We start from the raw sequence: 22,268 nt of genomic DNA, 5'->3' as shown, positions 1-22,268 counted from the left end.
ACACACCTATTGGCTAGAAGTTCACCGGGTCTTGGGCAACATACTAGGTATGACACTTCATCCCACCCCCGAAATTGCTTTGTTGGGCTATGTTGCCAACTTCCCACCACCTCTCCGCAGACTGGCATCCATGTGCTTCCTCCTGGCCAAGAGGGAGGTTGCACTGCTCTGGGGCGCACGTCGCGCCCCGACGGTGGCTGCATGGTTGAGAAGCCTTGCCCACTGCAATACTAACAGCGTGGAGTTTTCTGCCTTGCTTCCCTCAGCTTCCCGTCCGACGGACATATGGGGGCCATATCGCAGCTATGTCGAGAAATTGACCCAGAAAGCGCAATCCCAGTCCCTGCATTCCATTGTCCCGGAGGGGGTGGGTTAGACTATTAGTGGCCCCTCTGCGCGCCAGGCGCCATCAGATGTCACACTCCCCAATTTGGACCCTACACTGCATTCTACCCTTGATGGGGGCGGGGGGCGGGCATGAGAGCTGCTATGTTCCGACTCGTTGTGCTTGTCACATGTGGAGTGTCGCTCCTTTATGAGCAAGGGATCTGTGCTAGTGGACCTGTAACTAGATGTGTGGGCTGCGTCCCGGTCCACCACGACGTTCTATGTACTTCCCTGTAACTGTACTGCCTGGCTTGCCTTCTTGATTCTCGCTTGCTTATTGCTTTCCTTTTCTTTGCTATAATGTGTATTTTTTGTTTTTATTGCACTTTGTTCATTTCATGGCTTTATGATTCACCTATGTTTGGAAAAACCGGCACTTTGTATTACTGATCGAACCGGCCAGGACTTTCTCGCTCCTACTTTGCTTTTTTTCACCATTGCTTAGTATGCTGTCATCCACTGGCTCACACGTATTGTTCTGGTTTGTTGTAATTTGCTGTACATTCTCTTTTGGTGCTGAATAAAGTCTTAAAAAAAAAAAATCCTAACAGGCGTTCCTGTCGTACCAGAGGGAAACGTTGAATCAAACCTTAGTTTGAAAAACAAAGTTATCCACTGGTTACGCATAAATAGACTGTTACCTTTACACCTGAATGGAGATATTGTTTCAGTGAGAAGGTGCTACTGGGTGGGCTTACGCCCAAAAGATATGGAAGGCGATTTGATAATTGTAAATTTTAGGGACCATAGGGTGGTCACTTATATTAGTGACTGGTTCCCGGGTAGAAGCAATGGAGGAGTATCATCCCGAAACTTGACTTACTTTTACCCAGAAACTATGATGTCGCCCCCCTATAAACCTCGAAGGGGGCACGGTTTTGACATCCCTTACCACGCGAAACAAATCTCGAATTCTGTCATCCCTACCTATTATAATAGAAATGCTATCCCTTTTTTCCCACCCAATTATCCAAATAGGTACCCAACCCCAACTGATAATAACTATCCTCCCACAGACCCAAAGGAATATTGGAACATTCCCTTATATAATATGTTTCATCCCTTAACTGGCTTGGACGCAAACGAATGACTGAATCCAACTACCCCACAAGAAAGACCTGTCCGTGAATACTTGTCAATACCTCCTTTTTCAGCTGAGAAGGGTATGTCTGTACCGGTGATTCACTATGTTTTGGAGAAAAGACAGCATGAAGTAGTGGGTTCTCGGGCTAGTAATACAACCCGAACCCTTGATGAGCAAAACACTAAACCTGCAGCCCATAGTGAAAATAAGCTTGATGTTATTGACGTGAATATGGGATCTGCAGGCAAAGTAAATTCTAACTCTGTTTTAAGAGCAGAGTAGTGAAAACCCCATTAATATTAGAAGTACAAACTCCCCCTATGCCGATGTAGCAAATAATGTTATAGAAACAATAGTGGGTGAGAGTGATATAGTTCACTTTAATGGAAAATCACCACGGGGAAAAGAGGGTAACCGGGCAGAGGACAGCTGCTTTCGGCTGATTTCTTGGAATATAGCTGGCTTTTGGCGGAGGTTAGAGGATCCAACCTGGTTAAAATGTATCGAATCCTTTGACATTGTCTGCCTTCAGGAGACATGGAGTATTATGGACCATAGCCTGGATGGTTACCAAATGTTCAATGTTTTTGCTGAGCCTTCACAAGCAGGGAGAGCTAAAGGTGCGCTTGTGACACCTATCTCTGTAAAGTATAATCTAACACACGTGGTTTGAGTGGTGGAATATCCTTGGTACCAATTACTTATGATCAAGGACTTATTTCCAGTAACCCTTCTTCTTATAAATTGGTATTATAATATATTTGATCCCCATGCAACCTCAGTCATTGAAAAATTACAGGAGGAAATTGTTAAGGTTACAAACAGGGTTTTCTCTCTTTTTATTATATGGTTAGGCGATTTTAATTGTGTGTTGTGCAAATTTAGTGGGTCTAGAGTCTGTGGATTGGTGGATTCAACTGACCAGCCTATGGCTCATTTTACCCATTCGAAACAGGGGGATGCTTTGAGTAGTATTGTTATGAATAATGATCTATGTATCCTGGATATGCCTAGCTTTTCTGGCTCTTTGAGTATACCCACCTTCCAGGGTACAGGGGGCCAAGGGAGTACAATTGACTTTGCTATGGTATCTATGGGTTTTGCCCATCTTGTAAAGGACTTTAAGATTGAGGCGAATCCCGCAAGCGACCACAACCCCCTAATCTTGAGTTTTGACGAAGAATGTTCTGCTTCTCAAACAAGTCTAACAAAGGCTTTACGCCAAGTACCACGTGATAGAGATTTGGTTAGATCAGCTAGGAAAAGGTATAGAGACGCAATCAGTAGATGGAAAAATGAGTTAAGGATTAAGGCATGGGAAGATCTGGAAAAAGCGGCCGAACTGAGGGACACTAGGCTTTTTTAGGAGGTAATAAACCGGCCATTTTTAAGAATTGGGGAAAAGGGTACCATGCAAGCTCACATACCAGAAGACTCTTGGGTAGCTCACTATAGTAAAATCTTTAATCCAAATGAGGTATTGCTAACTACTACTCTGGGAGTTGGCGACCTCAATATGGAGTCAGCAAAATTATTTAGTGCCTCATTAACGCTTCAAGAGGTAAAGATTGCCCTGAGTAAGGGTACTGCATTAAAGGCCCCAGGGCCAGATGCAGTACCCTTGGATCTCTTTAAACATAACTTAGAGGTCTGGTCACCACTACTATTAAATGTATTTAAGGCAATAGTGGTGGGGTATATTCCAATTTCCTGGAAAGAGGCTGTTGTGGTACCTGTTTCAAAAAGGGTGACAAGTCTGACCCGTGCTGCTACAGGCCGATATCACTAATAGATGCCTCTTGCAAACTAATGGGCAGAGTGATATTGGCACACCTCGAAACATGGGCGGAGTCAGTAGGCATTATTGTGGACTCCCAATATGGGTTTAGAAGAGGCAAAGGAACCACCGAGCAGTGTCTCAATTTGGCACTAATTATGGGCAAGTACTTGGGTGCCAAGAATAGTTCCATCCACTTGGCATTCATGGACTTGTCCAGTGCCTTTGACACTGTATGCAGGGGTAAGCTGTGGCGGATGATGGAGTCCATGGGGTTTGAGGAACCATTGGTTACCTTGCTTCGCAGGCTCCATGCTGCCACAACAGTGAGAATTAGATATGGCCCTGGTGGGGAGAAGACTAGACCCATATTATCTACGGAAGGTGTCCGCCAGGGATGTATTTTAGCTCCCTTTTTATTTTTGGTTTATACCAATGGATTAGAAAGTTTTTTGTTGGAATCTGGCGCTGAGTTTCCACAGGCTACTGGTAAAAGGATACCAATGTTGTCATACGCAGACGACACTGTTTTAATGACCCTTACTTCCAATAGCATGCAGATCTGTCTAAATGCTTTTGATATATTTATGGAAAGTTTAGATCTTAGGGTCAACTTCACTAAATCCTTTGCCATGACTTGCGGCCCGAAAAGCATAAAAACGTGCAGGTATATGGTGAAGGATTCAATCATAGTGAAAGTTGACAACTTTAATTACCTGGGTAACCTTTTTAACAAGAAACTGAATTGGGACCCTTTGATATCAGCTCGTGTCCAAAGGGTTACACAATCAATTGAAGCCCTTTTTCAATTTGCCAGTAAACTAGGTCAAAGGCGAATAGTAGAAATAATATCCCTATATAAAGCCAAGTGTGTCTCCGTTGCAACCTTCGGCGCTGAAGTCTGGGGTTCACAAAACAATGAAAAGTTACAGGTTATGGAGAACAAATTTATAAAGCGTCTCCTATCTATCCCATCAGGTACGTCGAACAGTTTTTGTCATGGGGAGGTGGGTATGGAGTGTGTAAGTGACATTATACATGTAGCGCCACTATTGTTATGGTCTAAAGTTTGGCAATCTGATGAACTGAAATTGACTAAGGACATTTTACAAGATTGCCTTAAACTTGACCACTCTATGGAGATTCCATGGCTCCTATATGTTCGGGATACCTTTTACAAGATTGGGTTAGGTAATATGTTTGAAAACCCTGATATGATTGGCAAGGATTCTAAGTTAACTATCAAAAATGCCTACTGTTCTAATTTGGGTACCTTAAGAAATAGTGAGCATGCACTGTATGTTAGGGGCAAATTGCAGTGGCCTTTTTACTTATCGTATATCATCCATACGCAATGGCGTTTTTATTTGACAAGTTTTCGCCTTAGTACATTACACTTCCTTTTTGCCTTTCCAAAGCAAGGGGGGTGGTGTGAGAGTCTACCTCCTTGCCCCTGTAATGATAGGGTTTCGCAAAGTACTTTGCACCTTATCCTTTTCTGTGCTTTGTATAAGGTCCCAAGAAACACATTCATTAGACCTGTTTTATTATCATTTGGATCATGCTATTACAAAGAGGGCTATGAACACTTATTGTCCTTGTCAACTCCAAGTATTTGTAATGCTGTACTTAGTTTTATTAGATCGGCCTTTGCTATTAGAAACCGATATTGAAATAAGTTACTGGTGGAAACTTCCATAAATGTTTCTCCTGCTGGCCTGTTAATGAAATTTACTTAGCACTTTATGTCCTGTCCATATATATGATCAAGGTTATTTTTTAATGCATTGTAAAGCCTAACTATGTAAATATGTATTGTGGACTTTTATGACAAATGACGTACTTTTATATTGGTGTATACTTTTATGACTCCTTTTTTGGAATCGAAATAAAGTTATTTGAATCGTGTTCAAAACCTTCGCATTCCTACAAAAAGTAATGGAGTTCTGAATCGCTGTTCAGACCCCTAGTCACAGTTCTACATGTGCCTAACCACCTGGCTTCCTGTTGCCTGATGCTGAATTCCCAGTCACCCCCTCTTTTTCTAGGCACAATCTTTTACACTCAGTAATCTGAGCTAGGAGTTTTTTTGAGGAGTAACATGGCAACACCCGTGTTCCTTGTAACGTCGTGGTTCTTGTACAAAAAGAATTTCTTGAGAGCAAGTAATTTTCATTCAAATTGTATGTATGTGTTTAGTTTTCAGGCCCCTGAGGAAGAGCCAAGGCAAGCTCCAAATGCATTGGGCACGTTTGAAGACTACAAGGAAATGTTCTGAACAAAATTATTCATATCATTGATATGTTGATGAGTTTTGTAAATCAACCATATTGTTTATGTTTTTGTTCACTTTAATGGGTTTGCAGTATTGATGCAGCTTGTTTCGAACTTTATGAATGTGTTTGACAGACAAAAATATGTCTTTTTGATTGAATTTTGTTAAATTAGATATTACTTTTAGAGAATGCTGAGTAAGTTTTTGAAAAGGAAGTAATGTTCTATTTTTAGAACTCCGTGAGCAACAGTGCACAGAGGACAATGGCCATGTGCTCTTGAGATAGAACGTTCAATAGTAGGCACGGTTTTGGGACAAACGTGCTACCTCTGCAGCACGCTTGGTTTATTTAATTAAAATATCATTAAGAATATTCACATAAGAAATAGGAGTGCTCCTCCATCAAATACAGTACAATCTTTTGTATGCCATGAAACTTAATATTTACCTGCGTGCTATGAATTTCTTTAACATGCTGGTATAATGGTGATCTTGTATCATGGTTAATGATGGCATGTTTGTGTTCTTGAATTCTTAATTTTAACATTTGTTTAGTGCTGCCAATGTATACTTTCTTGCATATAATCACATATATTACCCCAGTACTATTACAGTTGATAACATCTTCGAGGAAGTACTTTTGTTTAGTATTATAAGAAAATTCCTTAATTCTATTGATTCCTGAGTCACAAACACTACAGGCTCCACAGACATAAAATCCATTAGGGGGCTTGGGTAGCCAACTGGAGTATCCTATTTTTATCGGCACTATATAATTCCTAGTAACAACATCCTTAATGGCTGGACTCCTCTTAAAAATCACTCCTGGTTTGTCACTAATCACAACTGTCAAAACTGGTTCACCTCTCAATATGTACCAATTCTTACCCAAGGCCTTATAAATACCATCTTTCTCTGTACAATAAGTGGTGACAAATACTACACGTTCTTTTGGTTCACCCTTATATTTTTGTTCTAGAGTAGATTCTCTAGTTACATGCATGACCCGCCCTCTAGCTGTTAGTAAATCTTCCTTCTTGTAACCCCTCTGTAGTAATCTGCATTGTAACTTATTCAATTCATTTGTGAAATCCTCCTCCTCACTGCAATTCCTACGTGCTCGGATCATCTCCCCAAAGGGGATTCCTCTAATTGTTGATATTGGATAGCACTTTTTGCTCTTAATATAGAATTAGTAGCAGTGCTCTTTCTAAACAGTCTGCTATTAATAGTATTTCCATCCACGAATAATTTAACATCCCAAAAATCTATTTCTCTGACAATTCCAATTTACAGTAAACTTGACATTAAATTCATTAATATTTAGATAATCATAGTATTCCATCAATTCTAAGTGTGTGCACTTCCAAATCAGTCAATAAAGCGCACCCACCCATTTTGGAATCAAAGGATTTGATAATTGTACGTGATTCATTTGGTTTATTTCAAAATGGGAGATAGAATAATTTAGCTTAGGAATTAATAATTTAAGAGATCAGCTTTGTCATAATAGCAGAATTATCATGAGCTTCATTTTGGAAGATTAATACTTTGAGTGATTGTATTCAGGATTCTAAGTGTACGGAGCTTGGAAGGAGAAGAACTTCTGTTTGAAAGAATTTCGTGTCTAAAGGACGGAAATCTGTTGTTGTAAGTGTTACTATTTATTCTTAAATACAGTATTTCAAAGGATAGAGGAAATAGAGTGACTTTAACACAGAAACAAATAATATAGTGAAGAACTTGACCCAATTTCAATGGGGTTCTTGGGTGGGTTAACAGAACATGAAGTAAGGTAATCAATATTGTTTGACAGTTGTGTTTAACTTAAGGGGTTGTGTCTGGGCCGAAATAAGATAGGCAGATCACTAGGGCACAATAAAAATAGATTAGGACTTTATAAAAGGGTGAGAGATACCATTTTTTTAACACTTGCTCCGTTCTGATTGTTCCAGGGTGATGAATAAGCAACGAGTATTGATGAAGTAGGATACAACACCAACATTCTAAAGTTATAACATAATGAGGTACGTCCATATCTGATTGAAGAGTACAATGAAGAAATTGTATAATAGATGTGAACAAATGATGTTTAAGAAGTGGGTGGATGCTATGTACTTGTAGATTGTTATATAGGCAGGACCGACAGGGGTATCCGAATATGGTTTATAGTTTTGCACATAAATGAAGATTATCTTTTTTTGGATTTATATTTTGTAAATATGGATTGTGATTTTTTTTTGTTTTTTACTTTGCAGCCCTGATGATGTCCTAAGGAGGACGAAACGCGTTGGCTGCATATAACAAAAAGTTGTTTTTGTGGAACATATTATCTGAATGGAACAATTGTTACATTGATTGGATTCAAGAATCAGAGAACATTTTTGTTGGAATTTGAACTTTGTCTTCCTGAAACTCTTTTGTATTGGATCAATGAACCAAATGAAAGATTGAACAATAAAGAAGAAAGGAACTTATATGGACTTTAACATTTGATTCATTAATTTTGAATATAGACGCTCCTTCCATTTCCAGTTTTCTTGTTGTCATGTCATTGGTCTTAACGGTGAACCATAGGAAGTGGAGCGACACAACTAAGAAAAATTCCATTGAACTACGGTCAAATATCTCACCAGTGCATACTGAGTATTACCCTCATCGTTGTTGACTTGTATACAATTTTATTCCTACAACTCCATCATCTTTTTGGTCTCCCTTTTATGTGAAAGTTTTGACTGTGGTCCCTCTGGAGCTCAATGGGGCTCCAGTGCTGTCATCATCATCTTCTTGTGTAGTCACTCCCCATTTTGTATTGTATCAGTAGGTATGTTTTCCAGTAGTCTTTTATTTGACTTGTACAGTCTATTTGTTCTTTATCTTCTCCCTTCTCTATTGGTTTTTTCCTGTATGGTTCCCTCTCAACACTCTACACTCTTTTTCATTTTATCTTTTTATCCCTCTATCTGAAGTATTCCTCTTTAAAACAATTGCTTCATTTCTTTCGCCTTTTTTCTCTATAAATATATATCTCAAGTAATTATAAATCCTGTTCTTGTAAGCATACTGTTTGTTCATACTTTTCTAATATGTTACATTTTGGGTCACTAATAACCCTGGGCAAAGCACTACGCTACGCTCGCGTAGTTTGCGAAGTTTCCACTACTTCACACTTTGCAAATTGCAGGTAGCGCAGTGCAAACATGCGTAGCTTAGCGTAGCGTAGTGCAGCGGTCATTTTTTGCTTGCTCGCAGTCCTCAACTTCAAGTTGGCGACCGCGAGCAAGCAAAATGACATCCCGACGAGACTTTTTCCTCGTTCGCGAACAGCAACATCAAGTTGCTGATCGCGAACATGGAAAATAAACCTCCCGGCGAGATTCTCAACGCGGGCAGGTCAGGTTTCTCATTGCGACTGGTCGCGTATGCTCACGACTGCTCACGATGAGAAACTACCAGTCCGCGTTGAGAAATCTGCAGCTCAAATAAAAATCTACTCGAGCGGCAGAAAACTACAGTTCTCACTGTGAAAGATGCCATTTTCAATGATTGCAGAGTGCCGGATGCTTGTCCGCATTGTGCAATCATTGAAAACGGCATCTTGCACAGTGCAAACAGGGTACTACGCAGTTCACGTAATGCTACACATAGCTCGCGTAGTGCGAAGTGCACTTCGAATAGCTACGCGTAGTGCTACTTTGTGAACTACTCCTAGGGTTAGTAACCACCTGGAATATTAAAAGATTAAATAATCCTATTAAAAGGCAATAGGTGCTATCTCAAATAGCAAAGTTAAAAACTGACATTGCTTCACTCCAAGGATCTCAAATTTCTGAAAATGAAGCTTCCAAGCTGAAGAGATGCTGGGTGGGTCATGTGTTTAAGTCTCCATCCTTGGGTAAGAATAACAGAGTTTTTATTTTATGTCATAAAAAATTGCATGTTTCCGTTGTTCAGAAGGAAACTGATACTGAATGGGTTTTTTTTTAATTTGTATTTTTATTGAGAGTTCATAAACACAGAATAAATATTACATGGCACATTCATAGCATGATTAATAAAGTATGAAGTAGAGTGTATATATGCAAAACAAAAGAGAGATCAGAATCAATATCAACTTACACTGACTTCATTTAAATATAAAAACATATTCAAATTTCGACAGTTTAGAAACTACTCATAAAGTGCAATGTGCATAGTGCATTTATCTTAACGATCCAGCAGGCTAACGAAAGAGGAAGTGGTTAAAATCAATATCCAAAGGCAGTCTAACATTCCAACACATTCCAATATTTATCATATTTCCTGAGAGCCCCTGATCTTAGTGCGTATTTTCTTTCCCTTCCTTGAATCCTTAGTAATTTTGCCTTCCACGCTTGTAGAGTTGGTACTGTCTCTGATTTCCAGCACTGCAAGATAAGCGATTCAGCTATCAATGATGCTATAAACAGGGGCTCATCATGGGGAGTGGAGCTCGGAGAGCAGCCTAGGACAGAGGTTAATTCATCAAATGAAATATTGGCTTTGGTCACGGTACTGAGGTATTTTTCTATTTCCTTCCAAAATTCCTGTATTTTAGGGCACTCCCAAACAATATGTTTCCAAGTGCCCTTTTCTTCACAGCGGAAACACTTATCGTCTACTTGGGGATATATACTGTGGAGAAATTAGGGAGTTCTATAAATTAACCATTTGCTATAAAATTTTATACGTTTAAAATTAGCACCCCGAAAAATAAATTTGTTCAATTTATTAATTTGATCCCACGTTAATTTATTCATTTCGATGTCTTCCCTCTTTTTCCACCTTTCTCTCACCTTATTATAAAGTTCACTTGAATTGTCTTCTTTTAGTGTTTTAATCCAAATGCTGATCTTCTTTTGCTTTGGATTATTTAATGCTATCGATATATCGTTTTTTTAGAATAGATTACATATATCTAGCTCTCTAAACTCCGCATGGAGCATTAAAAAAGACCATTTCAATATAGTGTTCGAGTGGTGGATCTGGCTAGTAATTTCTTCCCAGGATTTCCATCTATTCCCTAAAAGGAAGTCTTCGATCTTCTCAAAGCCATTTTCCTTCCATAATCATACTGTATTTTTATCCAGGCAGCCCCCCTCTCCAAAGGTGACATTAATTAAATCAGTTGAACTGCTTATTCTAAAAATACCATAGTGTTTCAGGAGCTGGGTTTTCTGCGTGGATAGCCACTGTAGGGACTTATAGCGGACCTTCTTTGGATATTTCAGAATTCTTACGGGATCGATAATTTTTGATTCTAACAACATCTTCCTCATAAAGAAATTGACTGCCTCGTGATCGTCTAAAAAAAAAAAACTACAACTGTGGTGTGCAAAAGTAGCAAAATAATGTTCTCTAATGTTTGGGAGGGACAACCCTCCTTGTGCGGTTGGGAGATACAAAGTGCTAAGTGCAAGTCTAGAAATTATTTTTGCCCATAGAAAGGAAGAAATCATGGCGTCAACTTTTTAAAAAAATTAGACCTGGATTGCGCAAGGGGCTGCACTGAAAAGGAAATTAAAGAGAGGTAAAACAGACATACGAATTAGGGCAGCCCGTCCCATTATAGATAACGGTAAGAGATTCCAGCGATCTAATTGAGAACCAACTTTTTTTAACAAAGGTATATAATTTAACAAATACAGATCTTCCAAATTTTCCTAGATAAATATTCCCAAATATCTCTTTGGGCACGTGTTGTAAATCTGCCTAAATTCCGGCAGTAAAGTGTCTAGAGTGCAGTTAACTAAAATTATTTCTGTTTTATTGACATTTATCTTATAGCCCCCAGCTTTTGAAAGTCAGAGAAGATTTTTAAAATTTTCACTTGACTTGTGGGCTTGGAATTTAAAAATAGGGCAGTGTCATCGGCATGCAATTTTATAACTGATACTGAATGTTGTTGGGTTATTGTTAAGCTTCTTATAGATAAGATTCCTTTAGTTGTTTTTAATGTTTATGCCCCTACTTTGGTCGACAAGGTTTTCTGGACTAATGTTTCTGATAAATTACTAACATATGATGATGACTATATTATATTTAGTGGTGATTGTAATCAAATCCTTGACCCCATTCTAGATAGACACTCTAGAATTAAATGTATCTCCTCTAAAATGCACTCACAATTTACATCTACAGTACGCCGCAAAGCGTTGGTTGATTTTTGGTGACTTTGTCACCCTGACCTTAGGGAATATAGTTTTTATTGGGCCCAACATCATTCACAGTCCCGTATTGATAACCTTTTTCTAAGTAAATCCCTAGCTCAACATGCCCGTCAATCTGAAATTGGTTCAATCTTAATCTCGGATCACGCCCCTCTACTTATAGATATTGATCTTATCCCTTTTTCTTCTCATCCAGAAAGAAGGTGTTTTAATAATTCCCTACTCCTTGACCGCATTTTTTGTCAAAAATTCAATTCCTTTGCCTCAGAATTGTTTACTATCAACACTACCCTGGATTCTAACTTTTTATGGTGTGGGATTCCTTTTTACAGCCGCCAGAGGTTTTATTATACATTTTGCATCACAAAAGAAAATATCCTTAGAAGCCCAATCCTTTCAATTGCTTAAAAAAATAAACAATTAGAATATGCATATTATCATTCTATTACTGAGTCCTCTTTAAAAAATCTTATTGATGCTAAAATTACTTTTAATAGACTATCAACTGATGCTACTTCCAATTACCTATTGAAAAGTAGTTCTCGCTATTATGGAGGCCAAAACAAAATGGGGAAATTACTGGCTAACTATTTAAAAGTGAGAAAGGAATGTACGAAAATAGAGTCTCTGCAAGGTCTTGTCAGTACTGCAATCATTAAAGATAAGTATATTTTAAACACATGTATTCTATAGGGATTTATATACTCCTGAAGCCTTACCAGAACAGTCTGATCTTCCTTCCTATTTCCTATTACCTCTCCTTCATCGAACCACTTTGAATTTGAACCTTTGGGGACTGATATTTCTTTAGCTGATATTTCCCTTGCTGTTTTGATGTTACGTCGTGGGAAAGCACCTGGACCAGATGGCTTTACCATTGAATTTTATAATCACTTTGCAAAAATCCTTTTGCCCAATCTTTTACTTTTATTTCAATCATTTTCTGATAATGGCTCTGCTCGAGGCAGGTTCCTAGAAGTATTGATATGTTTAATTCCTAAGGATGATAAGGATCACTCTCTCTACAAGAATTATCGGGCTATTTCTTTGGTCAACACAGATTATAAAATCTTTGCAAAAAAGTTGGTACTTCTTATTAATCCTATTCTGCCTGACCTCATAGGCCCAGAACAGTCAGGTTTTGTTAAGGGGAGACTAGCATCTGACAATTCTCAAGTCCTTTTAAATGTTTTAAGCAAGGCTTCTTCCTTGAATCACCCTATTGCCGCGATTACCTTAGACACTGAAAATGCATTTGATAGGATTGGTTGTGACTTTATGTTTCATGCTTTGAACAAATTGCTCACATTTCTTTATTATACTCAGGTTCCCAAACTTTAATATTTGTTAATGGTAAGACTTGTTCTGATTACTTTCCACTGTGTATGGGGTTACGACAGGGATGCCCTTTATCTCCATTATTGTTATAGCATTGAAACCTTTTTAAACTAAAATTAGATAAGATGATCGTATTACTGGATTTCATTTTGGTTCTCATCAGGTTAAAATGCCAGTTTACGCGGATGATATACTTTTATATTGTTCTTATCATGAAACCTCTCTTACTCCTTTTCTTCAACAGGGGCCTCTTTTTCTGAACTCTCAGGTTATCGTCTCAACGCTGATAAATGCAAAATTTTGCCTTAAATGTTCTGTGTGAGAATCATCTTTTCGAACATTCTGGGTTCTCTTGGCAACCACTTAAAATCAAATATCTGAGTTTGCGGGTCGCACGTTTAATATCTGAAATGTTAAAGTTCAACTTTGATTATATTATTTAAAAAACTAAACGACACCTTTAATCGTTGGCATTTTCTTTTTTTATATTGGTGGGGTCGCCTGGACTCAATTAAGATCATGCTCTTTCCTCTAATATTATATATTATTTCCATGATTCCTATTCATATTCCTGAATATTACTTTAGGAACATTGATTCCACTTTAATAACATTCTTGTGGGAAAGGTAAAACATCTTGTATAGCCTTGTCCTCTTTAAAGAAAGACATACCTTGTATGTTCCGGGATCTGAGGTTAGTATAGGTTTTGAGTGAGTCTAATTCAGATTGGTGAGAAAGGGAGGCAGGATCAGTGAGCCGAGAGGGCTGGGGGAAGTATTGCTGGGAGTTCAAAGACTGTGATGGCGGTGTGGTAGGTTTGAGTGGCTGAGAGAGAGGTAGTCGAGAATAAGAGGGTTATGTGATGTGCTAGTGTTTCCTTGTCGCAGTGAATTTGTACGGCGACCAGGAAAGGGTTGTGGAGGAGGGAAAGGGTTATGGAGATAGGGGTGGTTGTGGAATGTGGAAATGAGGAGGTTCCCACCAACCTGAGAGTTCCCAGACGGTGTGCTGTGTTGCTACTCTTCCACACAGTGTTCCTGCCTACCTGAGAATACCCAGAAGGTGTGCCAACTACCACTCACATACTCAGTATTCCCATCTATTTGAGAGGGCTCAGAAGGTATGCCCAGCTGCCACTCACCCACAGAGTGTTCCCGCCTACCTGATCGTACCCACAAGTTGTGCCCAGCTTCCGGTCACATACACACTGTTCCCACCAACCTGAGAGTGACCAGAAATTATGCCCATCTGCTATTCACATACACCATGTTCCTACCAACCATAGACTGCCCAGAAGGTGTGTCAAGCTGCACCTAAACCAGACACAGCTTCTGCCTACCTGAGAGTGCCCAAAAAGGTATGCCCAACTACCCATCACCCACTCAGAGTTCCCATCAACCTGACAGTGCTGAGAAGGTGTGTCGGTTGCCACTCACCCACACAGTGTTCCCGCCTACATGTGATTGCCCACAATGTGTTCCCAGCTGCCACTGACATACAGTGTTCACACCTACCTGAGAGTGCCAAGAATGTGTGACCAGATGCCACTCATGCACACAGTTTTTCTACCTACTTGAGGGTGCCCGAAAGGTGTTCCCAGCTGCACTCACATACACAGTGTTCCCGCTTCCCTGAGAGTCCCAAGAAGGTTTACCCATCTGTAACTTACTTACACAGTGTTCCCTCCTACCTAAGAACCCTGTGGATGTTACCTTAGATTGCCCCCAAGGTGTGCTCAGCTGCCATTCACCCACATAGTGTTCCCCCACCTGAGAGTGCCCACAAGGGGTGCTGAGCTGCCACTCACCCACATAGTGTTTACGCCTACTTGAGAGTGCCCAGAAGGTGTGCCGAACTGGCACTTATATATACAGTGTTTCCACCTACTTGTGACTGCCAAGGCAGTGTGCCCAGCTGCTACTCACATACACAGTAATGCCACCTACCTGAGAATTCCCATAAAGTGTGCCCATCTTTCACTCATGCACACATGGCCTGATTCACAAAGGTATACTTATACTTTTGTTTAAGTTTACTACTTTATGGTATTCACAAAGGTAAATTTAGACCAAAAGTCCCACTTTACTACTTTTTGGTATTTACAAAATCTAATTTTACTACTTTTCGGCATTCACAAAGGTAAATTTATACCGAAAGTCTAACTTTACTACTTTTCGGTGTTCACAAAGGTGAACTTAGACCAAAAGTCTCACTTTCCTAGAAGAAACTTGCCTTTGTGAATACTAAAAAGTAGTAAAGTTAGACTTTTGGTCTAATTTTACATTTGTGGATACCGAAAATTAATAAACATGCACAGAAGTGTCAATTTGTCTTTGTGAATCGGGCACACAGTGCTTCTACTTACTTGTGAGTGCCCAAAAGGTGTGCCCAGCTGTCACTCACATACTCATGTACATTCCGCCTCCCTTAGAGTGCCAAGAAGGTGTGCCCAATTACATACACAACACTCCATCCTACCTGTGAGTGCCCAGAAAGTGTGCCCAGCAGAGTACCCAAAAGGTGTGACCAGGTGCCTCTCACATACAGAGTGTTCCTGCCTACCAGGGAGTGCCCAGACGTTGTGCCCAGCTGCCACACACACACATCCACAGTGATCCCACCTACCTGAGAGAGCCCATCACTCCAGTGGATGGCACCAGCGCTAATGATGATGTCTCTGCCCCTTGGTGCCGTTGAGTCCAATGTGCCCACTTTTACAAGCTGGAATTGTTCTTCAGCAGATATCAGTATATTGAGGATGTGATAGGTGGCGGGGACATCTCCGTTTGCATCAAAGAATATTTCATTTCCAGTGCGAGTCTTAAAGCGAATGTGTTTAAGGTAGTGAAGGATCTGAAATATGAGAAAATAATTAAAAACATGTCTTCATGCTTGTAATAGCAATGTGAACAAAATAGACACAGCGTCCTCTATTCCCAGCCTACTAACCCTACTAGGAAGGAATAGGCAAGTCTCGGTGACTCTCAAAAGCTGTCGTTGGGACATTCCTGCAGCCTCATCAGCAGTCAGTGACTGCTTTACACACAGGAAGAACATTGTGAGTTTGGGACCAACCCTCACCCAGCTGATTGTTATAGCTCAGCTGGACTTCCATGTTGGTGAGACTCACACAAAAGATATCACACTTTTAGGGGCTCATTAGGATGGCGGACGGACGCAAGTAGGAGGGACCGTCCGCATGGGCTGCGGCGGTCCCTCCGTGCAAATTAGGATGTGACTGCCACCCTGGCGGTCACATCCTGGATATTTAACATTGCGGCGGGTGCAGCTTCAAGCTGCACCCGCCGCAATGTTAAAAAAGCATACATTGCATATGTATGCAGCAAGCAGCAGGCACCGCGCGGTGCCTGCCGCTTGCTGCATACATATGCAGGGGGTTACCATAGGTACCCCCCATGTGCACCCCCCAGCCCCCCTTCACCCAGGGGGCCCGCAGCGGGCCCCCGCAGTGAATCTCCGTATGCTTTTACATGGCGGAATATCTGCCGCTTAAAAGCATTTCTTTCTGTGCATCCTAATATGGTGGACGGTGTCTGAGAGACACCGTCACCATATTACAGCTTTTCCGCCACGGTTGTAAGCCAACCGCGGCGGAAAAGCTGCGGACGGAAACCAGGACCCACCAGCCATCCTAATGTGGCGGTGGGTCTTTGGTGGGTCCGCTGCGGTTTTTCCGCATCCTCCGGGCCGGCGGTGGATTCCGCCGGCCCAGAGGATGCGGAAAAACCGCCATCCTAATGAGCCCCTAAGTCTTTGAATGAATCTCTGACCTCCAAACTCCCTGTGAGGAATCTGAGTCAACGCTGACAGGGGGTACTGTGTTCCAATTTTAACAACTGTGGTTTCTTGCCCTTGGTGTCCTTCTGCCCCCATAATGGGAACACCCAAACTTGAAACCAAGGGACATATTTACAAGGAAATGGCGGCGCGCGGAGCTGCAGCAAAATTTGCAGCGCCGATCTCTGCTATTCCCAAAACACTGTGTTTTCCCTAGCGCTGGCGCAAAAAATAGCTGCCTAGCATCAACATAGACACTCTTGCACCATAGAGAAAAGGTACCTGTGTTAAAGGAAATGTTTTTTTATGTGCTGAAAGGGACGGCTTCCTGCACATAAACAATCAATAATGTTGTTTTGCAATTTCTATTTGTTCTGCAGAATGCAGAACACATATAAAAAGCAAAAGTGAGGAGAAATGAAGGTACTTCCCGTCCTTGCGCTATTCTAAAACCTGCTATTGTATAGCATTCGTTTTTGGCGCTATCTCAGATGTACAATCAATCAATCAATCATAGAATTTGTATAGCGCGATACTCACCTGGGAGGGTCTCAAGGCGCTTGGGGGAAGGGGCCCACTACTGCTGGAACAGCCAGGTCTTGAGTTGTTTCCTGAAGGCGAGATGGTCGTGGGTCAGTCGGAGGTGGATGGGGAGGGAGTTCCATGTCTTGGCCGCCAGGTAGGAGAAGGATCTTCCTCTGGCGGTGGCTCTTCGGATGCGAGGTACGGCGGAGAGGGCGAGGGTTGTAGAACGTAGCTGGCGGGAGGGTGTGTAGAAGGTCAGGCGGTCGTTGAGGTACTTGGGGCCCAGGTTGTGGAGAGACTTGTGTGCGTGGGTGAGGAGCCTGAACGTGATTCTCTTGCTGACGGGGAGTCAGTGCAGGTCCCTCAGGTGGCCGGAGATGTGGCTGCATCGGGGGACATTCAGGATGAGTCGTGCGGAGGCGTTCTGGATGCGTTGGAGTCTTTTCTGTAGCTTGGCTGTGGTTCCGGCGTAGAGGGCGTTTCCGTAGTCCAGTCGGCTGGTGACGAGTGCCTGGGTGACCGTCTTCCTGGTTTCGGTCGGGATCCATCGGAAGATCGTGCGGAGCATGCGTAGGGTGTTGAAGCAGGAGGAGGAGAAATTCTTCTAAATCTGGGGCAGCATAAAAAACAATGTTTTTTGCAGTGGAATGCCCAAAGCAACACTTATTGCAAGCCTCTTTCATGCAGATAACTACGTAAAAGAGTACCATATTTACAAAGCGGCATTAAGACACAAAATGTGACATCTGATGCAACCTGACTTGATGTGCCCTGGGTCCCTGCCAAATCAGGTTCCCAAGGCCTGTGTTCTTTCCCAAGACTGTACCTTTGTCAAAGTGATTGGCACTTCTATGGCCACAAGTAAGCCCCTTGTAAAATGTGCCATGGGGATCAAGGGCACCGTGACCAGAGAAGACCTTTAAGGGCTGCAGCACATATTGTGCCACCTTCAGAGGCCCTGCGCCTTGATACACACACTGCCACTGCAACCTCCTTGTTTTGATGCAGAGAAAACTGAACAGTAAACATGGTATACAGCCCTTTGTGTCATGCCTGCAATCCACTGCCTAAGACCTAGGTAAGTCACCCTTCTAGCGAGGTGCACTAGACACAAGGTGAGGGTACAGGTGTACGAGCCCTGTACCCATACAGTGTCTAAGTTCATTCTAGACATTGTAAGTGTAGTAAAGCCATAAAGAGTATATGGTCAGGGAGTTGGTCATTATGAACTCCACAGCTTCGTAATGGCTTTACTAAAAACTGGGAAGTTTGATAGCAACCTTCTCAGCACATTAAACCCACACAGCTGCCAGTGTGGGAGTTAATGTAGAAAGCACTCAGAGGGCATCTTAGAGATGCCCCCTGAAAATTGACCAGACCTGGTGTGGTTCGTGAATGGCTGCACACCATTTGCCACCACCAGAATGGTTTCTGGACCCCTGGGTAGAGAGACGATACTCTCTGGGTTCAGAAACAAAACCCATCCTGGGCAAAGGTGTCATGCCTCCCCCCCCCAGGATGGGCAGGGTCCATGAAAGGGGAAACTTTAAAGGCCTATCACCTTTGGACGCTGTCCCTACCTTTTTCTGCTCCCAGCAACTTGCTACCACCAGTTTTCATTCCCACCTTGGGTGGGAGATTCAGCTAGAAATCCAAGCTAGGAAGAGAGGTGTACCCACCATTGCCAACCGCAGCCCTCAGATGGGGGAGGCGAGGCAAAGCACACATCGCAGTCCCCTCCATCTTGAAGATGAGGGGACTCGGCCGATTAGGAAAAGGCCCATGCCAAAGGATGGACACATTGGTCCCGACCTGCACACCCCTTTAAAGCCTCAAAATGTAGTACTAAGGGGAGACCCTGAACCTTGCCTCCTCCGATTCAAGGAAGAAAGAAGCTCTGAAGAACCATGATGACCTAGGAAGGAACGAGGACAACAACTGCCTTGGCCCCAGCCCTACCCGCCTGTCCAGTCTATGACCTGCCTACAGCAGGAATCCCGGTGACTCCAGCAGCCAGCAAGCCCCAGAACCCAGAGGACCTGCCCTGCAACTTTCCCACAGACATTGTCTCCTGTGAGCACCGGATTTGCTCGACCCAAGACTCACCTTTAGGATCCGGACTCATCTGGCTCCGTGATCCTGCACCACTCTGCACTCAATGCCCATGGCCTGAGTTCACGTGGCCCAATACCACAAGGAGGTCTCACCAACAATCCTGACTTGAGATCTGTTGATCACCGACCCTCCTCAAGACTCCCGGCGATGCCTGCAGCCTCAATCTGAAGGGTACCCTCGGCCGGAGCTGGTAAGCAGGGTCGGATTGGTCATGTGGGCAGTTGGGCATTGGGCGATGGACCGGTGCCTCATGGTCATCTGCGGGCTGTTTTTTGAGAGCCCATATAAACTGGCCCACTGAGACTTATTGTCTTCCCCGGTCCTGGCAAATCACTATGAAGTGTTGTTAGTATCACTGCCACTCCCCTGCCTTGCTGTCAAACTGAGGCTGTGGGCCAGGTGTTGGCCCTTTGGGCGTTCTCACCTTGGCCTCCTGTGGCCTGCCTGGCCCACAAGGACGGTCACCTTCCTCAAGCACTTACTTTCAGGCCATGGCGGGTGTGGTAGCCTTCAAGGGGGAGCCATTCTCACCTAAGCCCCCCCTGGAGTAGTGTTCTTTTATTGATCCCCTCCTCTCCCCTGCCAGGTCATACCATACCCTAAGGCTATAATAGGATGAAGAGGGGTTAGTAAGAGAAGTGGCCTCGTAAGGGCCAGGTGTTGTCACCTTGGTCTCAGTGTCTTTTAGGCCTTGCTGGTGGGGTGGGTAGTGTTTGCATGGGCCTCGCTGGGAAGTCAACTTTCCTAGAGGAAAAAAAACATATGATAATGCGTCATTGTGTCAGAGCTGCTGACGTAATTGGGGAAGGACGTTCGAGTTCTGGCGTCAGCTCGAAATCCAGTGATTCTGGGCAAATCACTTAATTTCCCTTCCTATATAATAAATTAATTAGATTTTGTTCAATGTGGCTGATGCTCAAATTGCTCCAATGCCTTTGGGCTGAATTCATGCTATATAAAACTACAAAAAATGCTAACCATTTGGGAATGTCGGACATATCTTTCAGAGTGCCCAAGCCTAATTATGATGCCAATCCGACCCCGCTGGAAAGAAAACTTGATGCCAGAAAACACCCCTTCACCCAAAGCCCCACAGCCTTACGTGGCTCAACCAACAGTGTCCAGTCATTCCCCAAGATCCCAAATTACCTCTCCAGCTGGTGGTCACCTTCAGGAAGTCTCCCAGCCCGAGCCTGCGGCCTCTTTCCGAAACTGAAACTCTCTATTGGAAAGCACAGGGTCCCCGGTGTCCATTTTGCAGCATGCACCCGGCTGCCCAAGTGCTGCTGGGGGTGCAGCTCCTGTTCTGATCGTTAGCCCCTGCAATGCTGACCTCCAGCCCAGGAGCTTGGCTCCCACCCCCTGGGTGGTCTTCTCATCAGCAGTCCCTAAACAAAGACCCCTTTAGCACCATTGGCTAATGTTGGGCCCCTGCACTCTGAACCCAGTAACGCTGGTGGTGCAACTTGAGTGCCCATCTAGACCTTGGGGAACCTTGGTCCTCACCCCCAAAACTCACCCTTGTGAGTTGAGTACTTTCCTCCAAAACCGATAAAAAATTTTCTCCCATAGAAACCCTTGTTGTAAGATTTTGTGCCTAAAATTGGTCTAAATGTGGAAATGCTGATGAATGGAAAAATGTGAACACAATTGCGAAGTTTACAAAGGCGTACTTACCTTGAATGTAGAGATCCTAGGGTGTGGTATCTAGGCATACTCCCCCCCACCAGTACTCCATGTAATCCAAGATAACTCAACAGTAATCTAAAAATACTTTCTGTATGATACTTACTGCATTTGAAAGTGATACAAACCTGTAACAATTGTTATTTCAAGCACAACTGCATTACCCTGAACAGTCTTGTATTTTGAAATATATTCTGATGCCTGAGGATAATTCTGAGGTGAGGAATCTGTAGCTAGGTTGTCTCTACCAGATAAGGTGATACTACAGGTAAGTAATTTGTTCATTCATACCTTACAAATTAATAAAGTTTTTGAATTTTCAGCATTAAATAGTGTATCAGTCATTCTTCTACCTTTAAACTCATTGGAAAATAAACACAAAACCTTATAGCAAAGATCCCAGCACCTCAGAGCCTTTAGACACGAAAGCCACCCATGATAAAGGGACGAGTGTAAAGATTAACTAAAACACTGCAAGTGTTTTTAGGTATAGTTGCAGCATTAGTCAAAAGTCACACTCTTTTCATAGCCAAGGAACATGTTCATGAAAGTCTTCAGGAATATTTAGGTGCACAATATAAACATTTATGCCCTTTCAAACCATTTGACAACCCAAACAAATAGGCCATGTTCTAACTGAACCGTAATCTGGCATTTCTGGCTGGATTGTTCCTATTGGAGTAGAGCCAAGTCTGATTTGCATATGGCTAGGTCCAAAATGAGATGGCATTGTGGGCAAAATAATGATGGGTTGGAATGCTATGCGAGTGAATGCTAGTCATTCAAATTATTATAAGCATTCCTTTTTGGTGTGTTTGATGTAATGCCCTAAGTGGCAAGGGTATGTCCATATTTGGGTCATGTGCTTACTGTGACACTGGAAACATGCTTTTCCCAAATCTTCACCCCCAATAAGGATTAAACCGATCTTGGGATGCTTGTGGCCTGGCAGTTTGGGCTGGCCAGTTTCCGTTGGGAGCACGTCCAAGAGTGATTTGCATATCGCTGGGTCTAAACCGAGGTGGTATGATGGCAAACAAATGCAACTTGTTCTTCTTCAAGAAACTTCACTCGGCCCACACACCACTGGGGGAG

This window comes from Lissotriton helveticus, chromosome 4_1, assembly GCF_964261635.1.
Source record: "Lissotriton helveticus chromosome 4_1, aLisHel1.1, whole genome shotgun sequence".
Classification (NCBI taxonomy): domain Eukaryota; kingdom Metazoa; phylum Chordata; class Amphibia; order Caudata; family Salamandridae; genus Lissotriton; species Lissotriton helveticus.
The sequence above is the reverse complement of the archived record's forward strand: the minus strand, read 5'-3'. Positions refer to the sequence as shown.